At 38.7% G+C, this 9,396-nt stretch overlaps 1 non-coding gene across 1 annotated transcript; it reads left to right on the top strand.

The window, feature by feature from the left end:
• The first annotated feature begins 5,106 nt into the window (after positions 1-5,106).
• Positions 5,107-5,214, top strand: LOC148575998 (small nucleolar RNA R71). Its single transcript, XR_015904249.1, has one exon. It is a non-coding gene; the product is annotated as a small nucleolar RNA R71 (small nucleolar RNA).
• The last annotated feature ends 4,182 nt before the right edge of the window (positions 5,215-9,396 follow it).

Below are 9,396 nucleotides of genomic sequence, written 5' to 3'. Positions count from 1 at the left end.
AGCATCAGCAGTCCTTCTTCAACCTCTGAATCTGATTTTTGCTCAAGTCCCTCAATTTCAGCCAAAAAATACCTGAAATCACAGAAAAACACACAAACTCATAGTAAAGTCCAGAAATGTGAATTTAACATAAAAACTAAGGAAAACATCCCTAAAAGTAACTAGATTCTACTGAAAACATACTAAAAACAATGCCAAAAAGCGTATAAATTATCCGCTCATCACAACACCAAACTTAAATTATTGCTTGTCCCCAAGCAACTAAAAATCAAATAGGATAAAAATAAGAGAATATACTATAAATTCCAAACTATCAATGAAACAGAGCTTCAATCATATGAGCGGGACTTATAGCTTTTTGCCTCTTGAATAGTTTTGGCATCTCACTTTATCCATTGAGGTTCAGAATGATTGGCATCTATAGGAACTTCAGATTTCGAATAGTGCTATTGACTCTCCTAGTTCAGTATGATGATTCTTGAACACAGCTTCTTTATGAGTCTTGGCCGTGGCCCTAAGCACTTTGCTTTCCAGTATTACCACCGGATACATAAATGCCACAGACACATAATTGGGTGAACCTTTTCAGATTGTGACTCAGCTTTGCTAAAGTCCCCAATTAGAGGTGTCCAGGGTTCTTAAGCACACTCTTCTTTTGCTTTGGACCTTGACTTTAACCGCTCAGTCTCAAGTTTTCACTTGACACCTACACGCCACAAGCACATGGTTAGGGACAGCTTGGTTTAGCCGCTTAGACCAGGATTTTATTCCTTTAGGTCCTCCTATCCACTGATGCTCAAAGTCTTGGGATCCTTTTTAATTGCCCTTGCCTTTTGGTTTTAAGGGTTATTGGCTTTTTCTGCTTGCTTTTTCTTTTTCTTTCTATATTTTTTTTTTGCCTATTTTTTTTTCTGCAAGCTTTGTTCTTTGCTGCTTTTTCTTGATTCAAGAATCATTTTTATGATTTTTCAGATTATCAAATAACATGTCTCCTAGTCATCATTCCTTCAAGAGCCAACATATTTAACATTCTTAAACAACAACTTCAAAAGACATATGCACTGTTCAAGCATACATTCAGAAAACAAGAAGCATTGTCACCACATCAATATAATTAAGCTAAGTTCAAGGATAAATTCGAAACTCATGTACTTCTTGTTCTTTTGAATTAAAACATTTTTCATTTAAGAGAGGTGATGGATTCATAGGACATTCATAACTTTAAGACATAGTTACTAACTACTAATGATCATGTAATGAAGACACAAACATAGATAAGCACATAACATAGAAAACGAAAAACAGAGAAAGTAAGAACAAGGAATGAGTCCACCTTAGTGATGGTGGCGTTTCCTCCTTGAGGAACCAATGATGTCTTTGAGCTCTTCTATGTCTCTTCCTTGTCTTTGTTGCTCCTCCCTCATTGCTTTTTGATCTTCTCTTATTTCATGGAGCATGATGGAGTGCTCTTGATGTTCCACCCTTAATTGTCCCATGTTGGCACTTAATTCTCCTAGGGAGGTGTTGATTTGCTCCCAATAGTTTTGTGGAGGAAAATGCATTTGAGGCATCTCCGGGATCTCATGGTGATGAGCTTCCTGCGCCTCTTGAGCTTCATGAATGGGCTCTCTTGGTTGCTCCATCTTTTTCTTAGTGATGGACTTCTCTTCCTTAATAGGAATGTCTCCTTCTATGAAAGCTCCAGCTGAGTAACATAGATGGCAGATAAGATGAGGAAAAGCTAGCCTTGCCATGGGGGATGACTTTTTGGCTATTTTGTAGAGTTCATTAGAGATGACTTCATGAACTTCTATTTCCTCTCCCATCATGATGCTATGAATCATGATGGCCCGATCCATAGTAACTTCAGATCGGTTGCTAGTGGGAATGATTGAGCATTGAATGAACTCCAACCATCCTCTAGCCACAGGCTTGAGGTCCAATTTTCTTAGTTGAACCGGCTTGCCTTTGGAGTCAATCTTCCATTGAGCTCCTTCCACACATATGCCCATAAGGACTTGGTCCAACCTTTGATTAAAGTTGACCCTTCTAGTGTAGGGGCGTTCATCTCCTTGCATCATGGGCAAGTTAAACGCCAACCTCACATTCTCTGGACTAAAATCTAAGTATTTCCCCCGAACCATTGTAACGTAGTTCTTTGGATCCGGGTTCTTACTTTGATCATGGTTCTTGGTGATCCATGCATTGGCATAGAACTCTTGAACCATTAGGATGCCGACTTGTTGGATGGAATTTGTTAGAACTTCCCAACCTCTTCTTCGAATTTCATGTCGGATCTCCGGATACTCATTTCTTTTGAGTTTGAAAGGGACCTCGGGGATCACCTTCTTGGCCACAACATCATAGAAGTGGTCTTGATGGGCTTTGGAGATGAACCTTTCCATCTCCCATGACTCGGAGGTGGAAGCTTTTGTCTTCCCTTTTCCTTTTCTAGAGGATTCTCCGGTCTTAGGTGCCATCAATGGTAATGGAAAAACAAAAAGCTTATGCTTTTACCACACCAAACTTAGAATATTGCTCGCCCTCGAGCAATAAAAGAAAGAATAGAGGAAGAAGAAGAAGAAAATATGGAGAAGAGGGGTGAAGTGTGTTTCGGCCAAGTAGAGAGGAGAGGTTTGTGTTGTGTGAAAATGAGGAAGAATGGAGGGCTATATATAGGGGAGGGAGGGGGGTTAAGGTTCGGCCATTTAGGGTGGGTTTGGATGGGAAATTGGTTTTGAATTTTGAAGGTAGGTGGAGTTTGTGAGGTAGGTTTATGGGGAAGAGTGGATGGATGTGAGTGGTGAAGAGGTGATGGGGAAGAGAGATTGAGGTGATTGGTGAAGGATTTTTTTGGGGAAGAGTGTTTATGGGATTGTGTGAAAGAGAGTGGTGAGGGATGAGAAGAAGTGAGTGGAGGTAGGTGTGGATCCTGTGGGGTCCACAGATCCTGAGGTGATCCTGTGGGGTCCACAGATCCTGAGATGATCCTGTGGGGTCCACAGATCCTGAGATGATTCTGTGGGGTCCACAGATCTTGAGGTGTCAAGGCATTTACATCCCTGCACCAATTTAGGCATGCAAAATGCCCTTGCACACAACTCTGGGCGTTCAGCGCCAGGTTGGTGCCCATTTTGGGCGTTCAACGCCCATTTACTGGCCATTTCTGGCGTTGAACGCCAGAACCATGCTCTGTTCTGGCGCTGAACGCCAGACAGATGCTCCTCCAGGGTGTGATTTTTCTTCTGCTGTTTTTGATTCCGTTTTCAATTTTTTTGTTTATTTTGTGACTCCACATGATCATTAACCTAAGAAAACATGAAAAACAAAAATAATAGAATTAGATAAATAAACATTGGGTTGCCTCCCAACAAGCGCTTCTTTAATGTCAATAGCTTGACAGTGGGCTCTCATGGAGCCTCACAGATGTGCAGAGCTTTGTTGAGACTCCTTAACACCAAACTTAGAGTTTGGATATGGGAGTTCAACACCAAACTTAGAGTTTGGATATGGCCTCCCAACACCAAACTTAGAGTTTGATTGTGGGGGCTCTGTTTGACTCTGCTTTGAGAGAAGCTTTTTATGCTTCCTCTCCATGGATGCAGAGGGAGATCCTTGAGTTGTAAACACAAGGTTGTCCTCATTCAGTTGAAGGATTAATTCTCCTCTGTCCACATCAATCACAGCTCTTGCTGTGGCTAGGAAAGGTCTTCCTAGGATGATGGATTCATCCTCTTCCTTTCCAGTATCCAAGACTATGAAATCAACAGGGATGTAAAGGCCTTCAACCTTTACTAGCACGTCCTCTACCTGTCCATAAGCCTGTTTTCTTGAATTGTCTGCCATCTCTAATGAGATTTTAGCAGCTTGCACCCCATAGATTCCCAGTTTCTCTATTACGGAGAGGGGCATGAGGTTTATACCTGAACCCAGGTCACACAGAGCTTTAAAGATCATGGTGCCTATGGTGCAAGGTATTAAGAACTTTCCAGGATCCTGTTTCTTCTGAGGCAATGTCAGTTGATCCAGATCACTTAGTTCATTGGTGAACATGGGAGGTTCAACTTTCCAAGTATCAATGCCAAATAATTTGGCATTCAGCTTCATGATTGCACCAAGAAACTTGGCTATTTGCTCTTCAGTAACATCCTCATTCTCTTCAGAAGAGGAATACTCATCAGAGCTCATGAATGGCATAAGGAGGTTTAATGGAATCTCTATGGTCTCTAGGTGAGCCTCAGAGTCCTTTGATTCCTCAGAGGGAAGCTCCTTATTGATCACTGGATGTCCCAGGAGGTCTTCCTCCTTGGGATTCACGTCCTCTCCTTCCCTTACAGGTTTGGCCAAGGTGCTTATGTCAATGGCCTTGCACTCTCCTTTTGGATTCTCTTCTGTATTGCTTGGGAGAGTACTAGGAGAGATTTCAGTGATCCTTTTACTCAGCTGGCCCACTTGTGCTTCCAGATTTCTAATGGAAGACCTTGTTTCATTCATGAAATTCACAGTGGCCTTAGATAGATCAGAGACTAGATTTGCTAAGCTAGATGGATTCTGCTCAGAATTCTCTGTCTGTTGCTGAGTGGATGATGGAAAGGGTTTATTATTGTTAAACCTGTTTCTTCCACCATTATTAAAGCCTTGTTGAGGCTTTTGATCCTTCCATGAGAAATTTGGATGATTTCTCCATGATGAGTTATAGGTGTTTCCATAAGGTTCACCTAAGTAATTCACCTCTGCTATTGCAGGGTTCTCAGGATCATAAGCTTCTTCTTCAGAAGATGCCTCTTAAGTACTGTTGGATGCAGCTTGCATTCCATTCAGACTCTGGAAAATTATATTGACTTGCTGAGTTAATATTTTATTCTGAGCCAATATGGCATTCAGAGTATCAATTTCAAGAACTCCCTTCTTCATAGGCGTCCCTTTATTCACAGGATTCTTTTCAGAAGTGTACATGAACTGGTTATTTGCAACCATGTCAATGAGTTCTTGAGCTTCTGCAGGCGTTTTCTTTAGGTGAATGGATCCACCTGCAGAGGTATCCAATGACATCTTAGATAACTCAGACAGACCATCATAGAATATATCCAGGATGGTCCATTCTGAAAGCATGTCAGAAGGACACTTTTTGGTCAACTGTTTGTATCTTTCCCAAGCTTCATAGAGGGATTCACCTTCTTTCCGTTTGAAGGTTTGAACATCCACTCTAAGCTTGCTCAGCTTTTAAGGAGGAAAGAACTTGGCTAAAAAAGCCGTGACCAGCTTATCCCAAGAGTTCAGGCTGTCTCTGGGTTGAGAGTCCAACCAGATTCTAGCTCTGTCTCTTACAGCAAATGGGAAAAGCATGAGCCTGTAGACTTCAGGATCTACTCCATTAGTCTTAACAGTATCACAGATCTGCAAGAATTTAGTTAAGAACTGAAAAGGATCTTCAGATGGAAGTCCCTGAAACTTGCAGTTCTGCTGCATCAGAGAAACTAATTGAGGTTTCAGCTCAAAGTTGTTTGCTCCAATGGCAGGAATGGAGATGCTTCTTCCATGTAAATTGGAATTAGGTGCAGTAAAGTCACCAAGCATTCTCCTTGCATTATTATTATTTTCGGCTGCCATCTCCTCTTCCTGTTCGAAAATTTCTGAAAGGTTATCTCTGGATTGTTGTATTTTAGCTTCTCTTAGTTTCCTGTTCAGAGTCCTTTCAGGTTCTGGATCTGCTTCCACAAGAATGTTCTTGTCCTTGCTCCTGCTCATATGACAAAGAAGAGGGCACAGAAAAATAATAATAATAGGGATCCTTTTTACCACAGTATAGAGGTTCCCTTATGTGAGTAGAAGAAAAGAAGAAGAAATTCGAACACAGATAGAAGAGGGGGTTCGAATTTGGTGAGTGATGTGAGGAAGAGATGTTAGTAGATGAATAAATAGATAGAATAAGATGAGAGAGAGAGAGGATTTTCGAAAATAATTTTTTTTTGAAAAAGAGTTAGTTGATTTTTGAAAGTAGTTTTTGAAAAAAATATTAGTAATTTTCGAAAATTAAGATTTAAAAATTGAAATAATTAGTTAATTAAAAAGAAATTTTAAAAAAGGGGGGAGATATTTTCGAAAATTAGAGAGAGAGAGAGTTAGTTAGGTGGTTTTGAAAAAGATAAGAAACAAACAAAAAGTTAGTTAGTTAGTTGAAACAAATTTTGAAAAGATAAGGAGTTAGGAAGTTAGAGAAGATATTTTGAAATCAAGTTTTTTTTTTTTTGAAAAAGATATGATAAGAAGATATTTTTGAAAAGATATGATTGAAATTAGTTTTTGAAAAAGATTTGATTTTTAAAATCACAATTAATGACTTGATTCACAAGAAATCACAAGATATGATTCTAGAACTTAAAGTTTGAAACTTTCTTAACAAGTAAGTAACAAACTTAAAATTTTTGAATCAAAACATTAATTGGTGATGTTATTTTCGAAAATTTGATATAAAAATAAGAAAAATATTTTTGAAAAATGTTTTTAGAATTTTTGAAAATAACTAAGAAAATTGAAAAAGATTTGATTTTTGAAAAAGATTTTGAAAAAGATAAGATTTTCAAATTGAAAATTTGATTTGACTCATAAGAAACAACTTGATTTTAAAAATTTTTGAAAAAGTCAATCCAAATTTTCGAATTTGATGAGAGAAAAAGGGAAAGATATTTTTTTTATTTTTGAATTTTTAATGAAGAGAGGGAAAAACAAGAAAAATGATGCAATGCATGAGAATTTTAGATCAAAACATGTGATGCATGCAAGAATGCTATGAATGTCAAGATGAACACCAAGAACACTATGAATGTTAAGATGAACACCAAGAACATATTTTCGAAAAAATTTTTATGCAAGGAAAACATGCAAGACACCAAACTTAGAATTCTTTAATGCTTAGACACTAAGAATTCAAGAATGCATATGAAAAACAAGAAAAGACACAAAACATGCAAATGCAAAGATCAAACAAGAAGACTTACCAAGAACAACTTGAAGATCATGAAGAACACTATGAATGCATGAATTTTCGAAAAATGCAAGATGCACATGCAATTGACACCAAACTTATAACATGACTCAAGACTCAAACAAGAAACAGAAAAATATTTTTGATTTTTATGATTTTCTAATTTTTTTGGATTTTTTTTTGAAAATTTTTTTTGTGAAAAATAAAAATAAGGATTCCAAAATTTTTTATATGAATTCCAGGAATCTATGTTAGTCTAAAGCTTCAGTCCAGGAATTAGACATGGCTCACTAGCCAGCCAAGCTTTCAATGAAAGCTCCAGTCCAAAACACTAGACATGGCCAATGGCCAGCCAAGCTTCAGCAAGATATCAGAATATACTGCTCATTACTTATCAAATATGTAACTTGCCTCTATGCTGATGGTTTGGAAGCCTCAGTCCAAAAGAATTTAGACATGGCTTTGCAGCCAGCCAGGCTTCACATGCTTCATGAAACACTAGAATTCATTCTTAAAAATTTTGAATCTAAAATTTTTTTTGAAAACAGGTGAGAAAATTTTGAAATATTTTTGACAATTTTTTGAAAAGAAAACAAAAAGAAAATTACCTAATCTGAGCAACAAGATGAACTGTCAGTTGTCCAAACTCGAACAATCCCCGGCAATGGCGCCAAAAACTTGGTGAACAGAAATTGTGATTACACTTTGATTATGTAAAATTCATCGCTCTTTCTTTCCCTGGTAATGGCGCCAAAAACATGATGCCAATACCATGGTTCACAACTTCGCACAACTAACCAGCAAGTGCACTGGGTCGTCCAAGTAATACCTTACGTGAGTAAGGGTCGAATCCCACGGAGATTGTTGGCTTGAAGCAAGCTATAGTCATCTTGTAAATCTCAGTCAGGTAGGGTCAAATGTGATTGGATTAGATAATTAAAAGATAAATAATAAATGATAGAAATACTTATGTAAATCATTGGTGAGAATTTCAGATAAGCGCATAGAGATGCTTTCGTTCCTCTGAACCTCTGCTTTCCTGCTATCTTCATCCAATCAGTCTTACTCCTTTCCATGGCTGGCTTTATGTGATACATCACCATTGTCAATGGCTACTTTCGATCTTCTCTCGGGAAAATGATCCAAATGCCCTGTCACGGCACGGCTAATCGTCTGGAGGCATCACCCTTGTCAATGGTTTCATCTTATCCTCTCAGTGAAAATGGTCAACGCACCCTGTCACGGCATGGCTATTCATCTGTCGGTTCTCGATCATGCTGGAATAGGATTTACTATCCTTTTGCGTCTGTCACTACGCCCGGCAATCGCGAGTTTGAAGCTCGTCACAGTCATTCAATCATTGAATCCTACTCGGAATACCACAGACAAGGTTTAGACCTTCCGGATTCTCTTGAATGCCGCCATCATTCTAGCTTAAACCACGAAGATTCCGATTAAGAGATCTAAGAGATACTCATTCAATCTAATGTAGAACGGAAGTGGTTGTCAGGCACGCGTTCATAGGGAATGATGATGATTGTCACGTTCATCACATTCAGGTTGAAGTGCGAATGAATATCTTAGAAGCGAAATAAGATGAATTGAATAGAAAACAGTAGTACTTTGCATTAATCTTTGAGGAATAGCAGAGCTCCACACCTTAATCTATGGAGTGTAGAAACTCTACCGTTGAAAATACATAAGTGAAAGGTCTAGGCATGGCCGACATGGCCAGCCCCCCAAAACGAGATCACAGGATCAAAATACAATCCAGGATGTCTAATACAATAGTAAGAGGTCCTATTTATAATAAACTAGCTACTAGGATTTACAGAAGTAAGTAATTGATGCATAAATCCACTTCCGGGGCCCACTTGGTGTGTGCTTGGGCTGAGCTTTAACTTTCCACGTGCAGAGGTCATTTGTGGAGTTGAACGCCAGGTTTTGATCCATTTCTGGCGTTCAACTCTGGTTTTTGATCCCTTTCTGGCGCTGAACTCCAGAATTGGGCAGAGAGCTGGCGTTGAACGCCAGTTTGTGTCGTCTAAACTTGGGAAAAGTATGGACTATTATATATTTCTGGAAAGCCCTGGATGTCTACTTTCCAACGCAATTAAAAGCGTGCCATTTCGAGTTCTGTAGCTCCAGAAAATCCACTTTGAGTTCAGGGAGGTCAGAATCCAACAGCATCAGCAGTCCTTCTTCAACCTCTGAATCTGATTTTTGCTCAAGTCCCTCAATTTCAGCCAGAAAATACCTGAAATCACAGAAAAACACACAAACTCATAGTAAAGTTCAGAAATGTGAATTTAACATAAAAACTAAGGAAAACATCCCTAAAAGTAACTAGATTCTACTGAAAACATACTAAAAATAATGCCAAAAAGCGTATAAATTATCCGCTCATCACT

The sequence above is a fragment of the Arachis ipaensis genome, chromosome B1 (assembly GCF_059453495.1).
Source record: "Arachis ipaensis isolate K30076 ecotype BB chromosome B1, ASM5945349v1, whole genome shotgun sequence".
Taxonomy (NCBI): Eukaryota; Viridiplantae; Streptophyta; class Magnoliopsida; order Fabales; family Fabaceae; genus Arachis; species Arachis ipaensis.
Note: the sequence above shows the minus strand (reverse complement) of the source record. Positions and strands in the feature narration are given on the sequence as shown.